This window comes from Lipotes vexillifer, unplaced genomic scaffold (assembly GCF_000442215.2).
Source record: "Lipotes vexillifer unplaced genomic scaffold, Lipotes_vexillifer_v1.1 scaffold269, whole genome shotgun sequence".
Taxonomy (NCBI): Eukaryota; Metazoa; Chordata; class Mammalia; order Artiodactyla; family Lipotidae; genus Lipotes; species Lipotes vexillifer.
In genome coordinates this window covers 1,307,706-1,314,348 of record NW_006799885.1, presented here as the reverse complement: position 1 = coordinate 1,314,348, position 6,643 = coordinate 1,307,706, and positions in this window count along the sequence as shown.

The following is a 6,643-nucleotide window of genomic DNA, read 5'->3' as shown; positions in this document are numbered from 1 at the left end:
CTGGGGCACGAACCCGTGTCCCCTGCATCGGCAGGCGGACCCCCAACCACTGTGCCACCAGGGAAGCCCAATTGGCTTTTTATGTATTAACCTTGTATCCTATCCTGAAACTGTGCTATAATCCCTTGTTAGTTCCAGGAATTTTTTTTGTTGTTGATTCTTTCAGATTTTCTACATAGATGATCATGTCATCTGTGAACAAAGATGATTTTATTTCTTCCTTTCTAATCTTGGAAAGGATACCTTTTCTTATCTTGTCTTATTGCATTAGCTAGGACTTTTAGTACAATGTTAAAAAGGAGTGGTGAGAGGGGACGTCCTTGCCTTGTTCCTGATCTTAGTGAGAAGGTTTCAAATTTCTCATCATTATGTGTAAGGTTAGCTGCAGGTATTTTTCAAATGTTCTTGATCAAGTTGAGGAAGTTCCCCTTTATCCCTAATGTGCTGAGAGTTTTTATCATGGTGGGTGTTGTGTTTTACCAAATGCGCTTCCTGCATTTATTGATATGATCGTGTGATTTTTCATTTTTAGCATGTTGATATGATATATTACATTAACTGATTTTTTAATGTTGAATCAGCTTTGCGTACCTGGGATATATCCCATTTGGTCATAGTATATAATTCTTTTTACATATTGTAGGCATGCATATTTATTTAATTTCCTATTTACCCTTCTAAATTTATGAGTGAGAGGAGAACATTTCCTAGACATTTAAAAAGATCTAAATGTCTACAACTGTTGGTTTATGTCATGAACTGAATATGAGGTCTGCATTTTCACGTTGATTTTGATCTCTATATTGAATTCTGCAGATTAACGAGGCTGGAAGTTTTCTCTTTGAAGGTGATGGTAGTGATCAGACTCTCTGCAGTCTTGTACTTACCTAAAATTTGATACTATGGCAAAATATTATAGTATATTCATCTTACTTTAAAAAAGTACAAACTGTGTTTTTAGGAATATAATTTTAGAATTTCAAGTATGTGCACTTAGCAAAGATTTCACTACCCCACGATTTATGTCTGCTTTTTATTTTCCATGTAAATAGAACCAACATGTCATTATTTTCCAAATTAAGGGAGTTAGAAACTGGCATCTAGAAATTAGGAAAGCTGAAGACCAGTCTTGATTTTGTACTTTAACCACTATGTGTTTATTGCATTTTATAGTTGGATCATTTATTTCCCCACTATTGTGAAGAGGAGATAACAAGATCAGTCACACATTAAGGATTTTATTCAACATCTATTGATAGCCAACTATATACCAGGTACTATGATAAATACTAGGAATCCAGAGATGAATAAAACAAGGCCTCTGTCTTAGGGGAGCTCACAGGTAAATGAAGCAAGTGAGTAAGCAGATAAATAATACGAGTGCTCTAATTGAGGTATGACTAGAGTTTTCTGAAAATTTAGAGGATAAAGAAACTCTGCCTTGGGGAGTGGTGTTTGACTTGTGTCTTGAGTACTTTTTACACATGCTCATCAATTCTCTCCAGAAAAACGAAGCAAGGATTACTCTGTCTTCACGTATCTCACAAACCCTCTCCCCAAATGACTGAGATGTGCTTAAAACTGACTATCCCTACTGTAATAATATAATTTTTTCTTTAGTTTACAGTGCGTTTTCTCATATAAGTTTCAGTGAACTGCCTGTAGCAGGGATATGGTTCTCCTCATTTTACGTGTGAGAAAGCTGAGCACAGAAAGGTTAGTAACTTGCATGAGGGCGTGTTCAGTACAGCCTGGCTTTGAACCTTGGCTTCCCTCTGATTCCCCAAAACTGAAATCTTTCCTCTAGTTTAACTCTGGTTACATAAGTAATAAAGTCCGACAGCCCCTTTCATTAAGCTTCCTGTTTAAAATGGAACATTTTTCATTTATGCTTCTATTGAAGAGATGGGCGTTCATGTAGCCCAGACACCCATTTATTTAAAATGAATTTAGGAACCACTCTGCTGGGCAAGACTGCCGTTCCATCCAACCCAGTATTTTGTTGACAACAGAGGCCTCGAGGGATTTGCCAGGAAAGGACAGAGTTTTCCTCCCTGACATTAACCTTAAAGGTTAGGTGTACTCTCAGTAGCCATTTATGGCTCTGACATTCATAAACTTGGTCAAAACCTTTATGAATCCATTTATATTCCTTGCCTGTACCTCTTTTGTGGTAATGAGCTCCATGCGTTTATTATTTTCTGATAAAGTAATACTTCCTTTTATTTGTCCTTAACTCACCTCACTCAACGTGAAGGAGCCTCCCTCTTCCAGTGAGGAATTGAGAATTATGAGAATAATTGCACTTGCATTTATTTTGCACATGATCTCCAAAATTCTCTAGGTTTATTTTATTTTTTTCTTAAGCAAGAATAAATAAAATTGTACATTCTATTTCTGTTGCAGAGGGACCAATATTTTATTTAAAGATTAGGAATCTGTCCTCTGGCATGTTTTCCATACACTTTTTGATGATGCTAAAATGTGCTCTAGAGTTCCCTTAGAATAACCTCATTTTGGTATTCATAATACATATTTGCATGTAGAAGGCAGCTCCGATCTGGCCCTAGGGAAGCTTGAGGTAATTTTTGTTCTAATCTACAACCACTTTTGGAGAGTAAGTATATAGTGTTTTATGTTGCAAGTATTTCATAACTGATTATAACTGACATATTATAGAACATCATAACATAGGAGAAGAATACAGGCCAGGGTGTGAAGAATCTGGTGTTCTAGAACCATCTCTGGACTGTGGTTTCCAAATTTATAAAATTAGGGGTTGAATTAAGTAAATTTCAACATCTCTTCATACTTTAAAATTCAGAGTCCCTGATTTCCTTGGCCACTGACTTGCTGATTTAACTGAACCCACTGAAATCTCTTCTCTCTAAGCCCTACAGCTCTCCCCAAATTTCATCACAATTCATTTGTTCTCAATATTGTCGAAGGCAACATTGGATGCCTTCCAAGATGGATCACACACACTGTTTACTTTTATCCATGTTGCCTATTTCTTACTTCAGAGATCTCTAGTAAATGAAAAAAATTATAATTTCCCCAACCCCACGCCCTTAAAGAAATGATGACCTTTCCTATAGGTTATTCTTAAGTGATGGGTTTCTTTTAGTTTCCCCAAGCTTGTCTAGTTTGGAGGTAAGTCTTGAAGGCCTCCTCTGGAGGTCACCCTTGTAATTGATCAGTATCATCCTTTAGGAGTCGTTATTGACAAGGGTAAATATTGACCCAAGGTTCTCCATTTGCATCTTTGAGTTTGCTCCAAATCTTAAGGCCAATGGTATCTATCCCAACTGTATTTTTTTGTTGACTTGGGTTAAAAGTTTTTTAGCATTGGCCACTTAGTGGTTTTTCCCATGAAGAGTACACATTTGGTAAGATTTATTTTCTTCACTCTTTTTCAAATAGCAAATGCAGGGCTGTAAAGTTCTGAGTCATTTGAATACAACATTACTCTGCTCAGCAAATGAACGCTCATCATCCGTGCATTTGTGACCAGGTGTCTCCCGGAGGCCCTAGTACCTCCAGTACACATTCGTGCTGTGGTGAAAGCCCATGAACTCACAGGCCCAACAATCTCATCTGTAAAATGGAGCCAGTGACACTCATGTCCTGGGATTGTGCTTGAGGAACGCACAGTGCATCTCTGACACACAGAGGGTATTTCAGTTTATGGATGTTGTTTTTCTCCCTGGTGCTTTCTAGGTCTTTAATTCAGCCCTCCAACAATGCCAACAGGAATGGGCCACAGGGGTGGGGGGGGGGGTATGAAAGCAATAGGACACTGAGTTCAGAAGAAATGTTGTTCACAAATAGAGAAGTGCTGTGGTCTCTGAAAATATAAGTGGATTTAATGTGACTTATAAAATTAACCAGACTGATTATCATTGTTTTTAGAAAAGTTGCTTTTTATGGTCAGATTGGCTCCGGTTGTCACCAGTTGCTAGACGCTTCTGACTCTGCTGTGTGGCTCCTATTAACTGCGATGATCTGGGTCTTTCTCCTAGATAGCCTACTTTATTAGGCTATAAAGCTTTATCTGTCCAGGTTTGAAATCAGAGCTCCATCTCCTTAAATGATTTCTTTTGACAGTTGAACACTTCTCCCAGCCTTTTTGTGCTGTCAGAGCATTACTGTCAGGAGAGAGTTGATTTCTGCCACCTGCCCTAGTACAGCCCTTAAAGGACTATTTTCCCCCTCTATTCACTACCCAGTACCTGTATCCTCTCTCTGAATCCCTGAATGGAGAGATGAGGGGGCTGGGAAGAGGGGGAAAAAAAGGAAGCATAAATCCTGGCAAAATCTTTTGAAAATCCTCATTTCATACAGCATAATATTTTGGAAAATTATTCTCTTTTGGTATCTCTAAATTTAAAACAAAAATGTAACAATTTTAAAATATCAATAGAAAATAATGAATGATTCATTATAGAAAGGATAGGCTGTGTATGTATTCATAAAGATACTCCACTAATGCTAGAGGATTCATGAGGTTGATTTTTGATATTTTAAGAAGCTCAGGGCTTCCCTGGTGGTGCAGTGGTTAAGAATCCTCCTGCCAATGCAGGGGCCACGGGTTCGAGCCCTGGTCCAGGAAGATCCCACATGCCACGAGCAACAACGCCCATGTACCACAACTACTGAGCCTGTGCTCTAGAGCCCGTGAGCCACAACTACTGAACCCACGTGCCACAACTACTGAAGCCCGCGTGTCTAGAACCCATGCTCCGTGACAAGAGAAGCCACCACAATGAGAAGCTTGTGCACCTCCACGAAGGGTAGCCTCCACTTGCCGTAACTAGAGAAAGCCCGCGCCCAGCAACGAAGACCCAACACAGCCAAAACTAAATAAATAAAACAAATAAGTTAAAAAAAAAAAAAGCTCAAATCTCTCTTTGAGGTTCCTAGTGGAAAGAACTTGGTAGACATTGGAGATTATAATGATGAATAAAACACAGGTGTTGCCTTAATTCCATTTATAGTCTGAGCAAGGAAGCAGGGCATAGACTTATATATCCAAATAAAAGATAACATCACGCAGGACAACAGGATAAAAGGCTACATGTGATACAGGTGAAATGCTACTAGAATGCAATGGAGAGAGAAACCAGCTGTGAGGTGGGGGGATCTGGGAGCTGGGGGTTTTAAACTGGGCTGCAGAAAGGATGAGATTTAGGCTGGCAAGCTGCGGGGAGAGTGGCACTACCAGAAGGACTATTTGAACAAAGGGATGTGATGAAATTTTCCCGTGTTCGGAGAAAGGCGAGTAGCCTTGCGTAGAAGGATCTGGGGAGTGTGAGAGAAGGATGTGGCAGAAGGTGGGCATGGAAAAACTGTCCAATTCTCCTTTTCACCTTTCTCCTATCTACTTCTTCTGACAGCCATTGTCTCATCTAATGTGCAACCCATCAAGACTTTAGATCTCACACTCTAATTTGAGGAAGGCAAAGTTTTTTCTAATGCCACTTTGTGGTCTGCTAATCTGAATATAACTTGGTGGATAATAGGATGATAGCTGAAAAATTCAGTTCAGAACATTTCTTACTGTGGTGTTAAAAAAATGTGGGTGTCTTTGTGGCTAACAAGAGGAAGTTGGCAGGTTTAGGACGTGATGGTATTTTATTTATTTTCTTTTTAAGAAAATACCTGATGCTCTGCAAACAGACTGCCTAGGTTTGAATCCTGGTTTCCAAATTCCATGCCTCAGTTTCTTCAGCTCTAAAGTGGGGATAATAATAAGACCTATCTAGCATACCGTAAAAAGCAAAGGATCTGTTATTTAATAGAACAGGAAATCCAGAGGGAGAGCAGTTTTAGGGCTTACTCAGCAGAGAGCACTGTCCTGGAGGACCCAGCTTCTTTCTTTCTTTTTCTCTGCCATGCTTAGCAAATGGCTTGGTATTTAGACTTCTCAACTAATGGTCCCAATTTGACTGCTGCAATTCCCGGTATGACATGGCTATTTCCTGCTAGTTAGTTCCTCTTCCGACCAGTGAGGGAAATCTTTCCCAGAAATGCCGAGAAGACTACCTCTTATTTCTCTTGATTTATAGCTTCACAAGGTAGAATATGCCTACCTTGAATCAATAGCTGGCAAAGGGGATTATTGACAGAGACCAAGCATGACTGCTCCTGTAGGACTGGGGGTAGAATAGACTTCTCTGAGCTCTTGGCAAAGGGGTGGTAAACACAGGAAAAAATACTGGGGCTAAGACAGCAAGGAGGAAGGGAAAGCAATGGCTTTGGGGCTGGCAGCAGAGTATCTGCCTCACTACCTCTGTATTGTTTGGAGGCTTAAGTGAAAAGATCCGTAAAAATAATTAGCAAAGTGCCTGATAACCCCATGATAAAATGATAAAATTTAGTTGTTATCCTTATTGATATCAGTACTTAATATTATTCACTTAAATGGACATTTTCTCTGAGTGATGTGGGCAGAATCACCTTTCCCCTTATAGCTGTTTTTTGTTTGTTTGTCTTTTTTTTTTTTTTTTTTTTGGTACGTGGGCCTCTCACTGTTGTGGCCTCTCCCATTGTGGAGCACAGGCTCTGGAACTGCAGGCTAAGCGGCCATGGCCCACGGACCCAGCCGCTCCGCGGCATGTGGGATCTTCCCGGACCAGGGCAC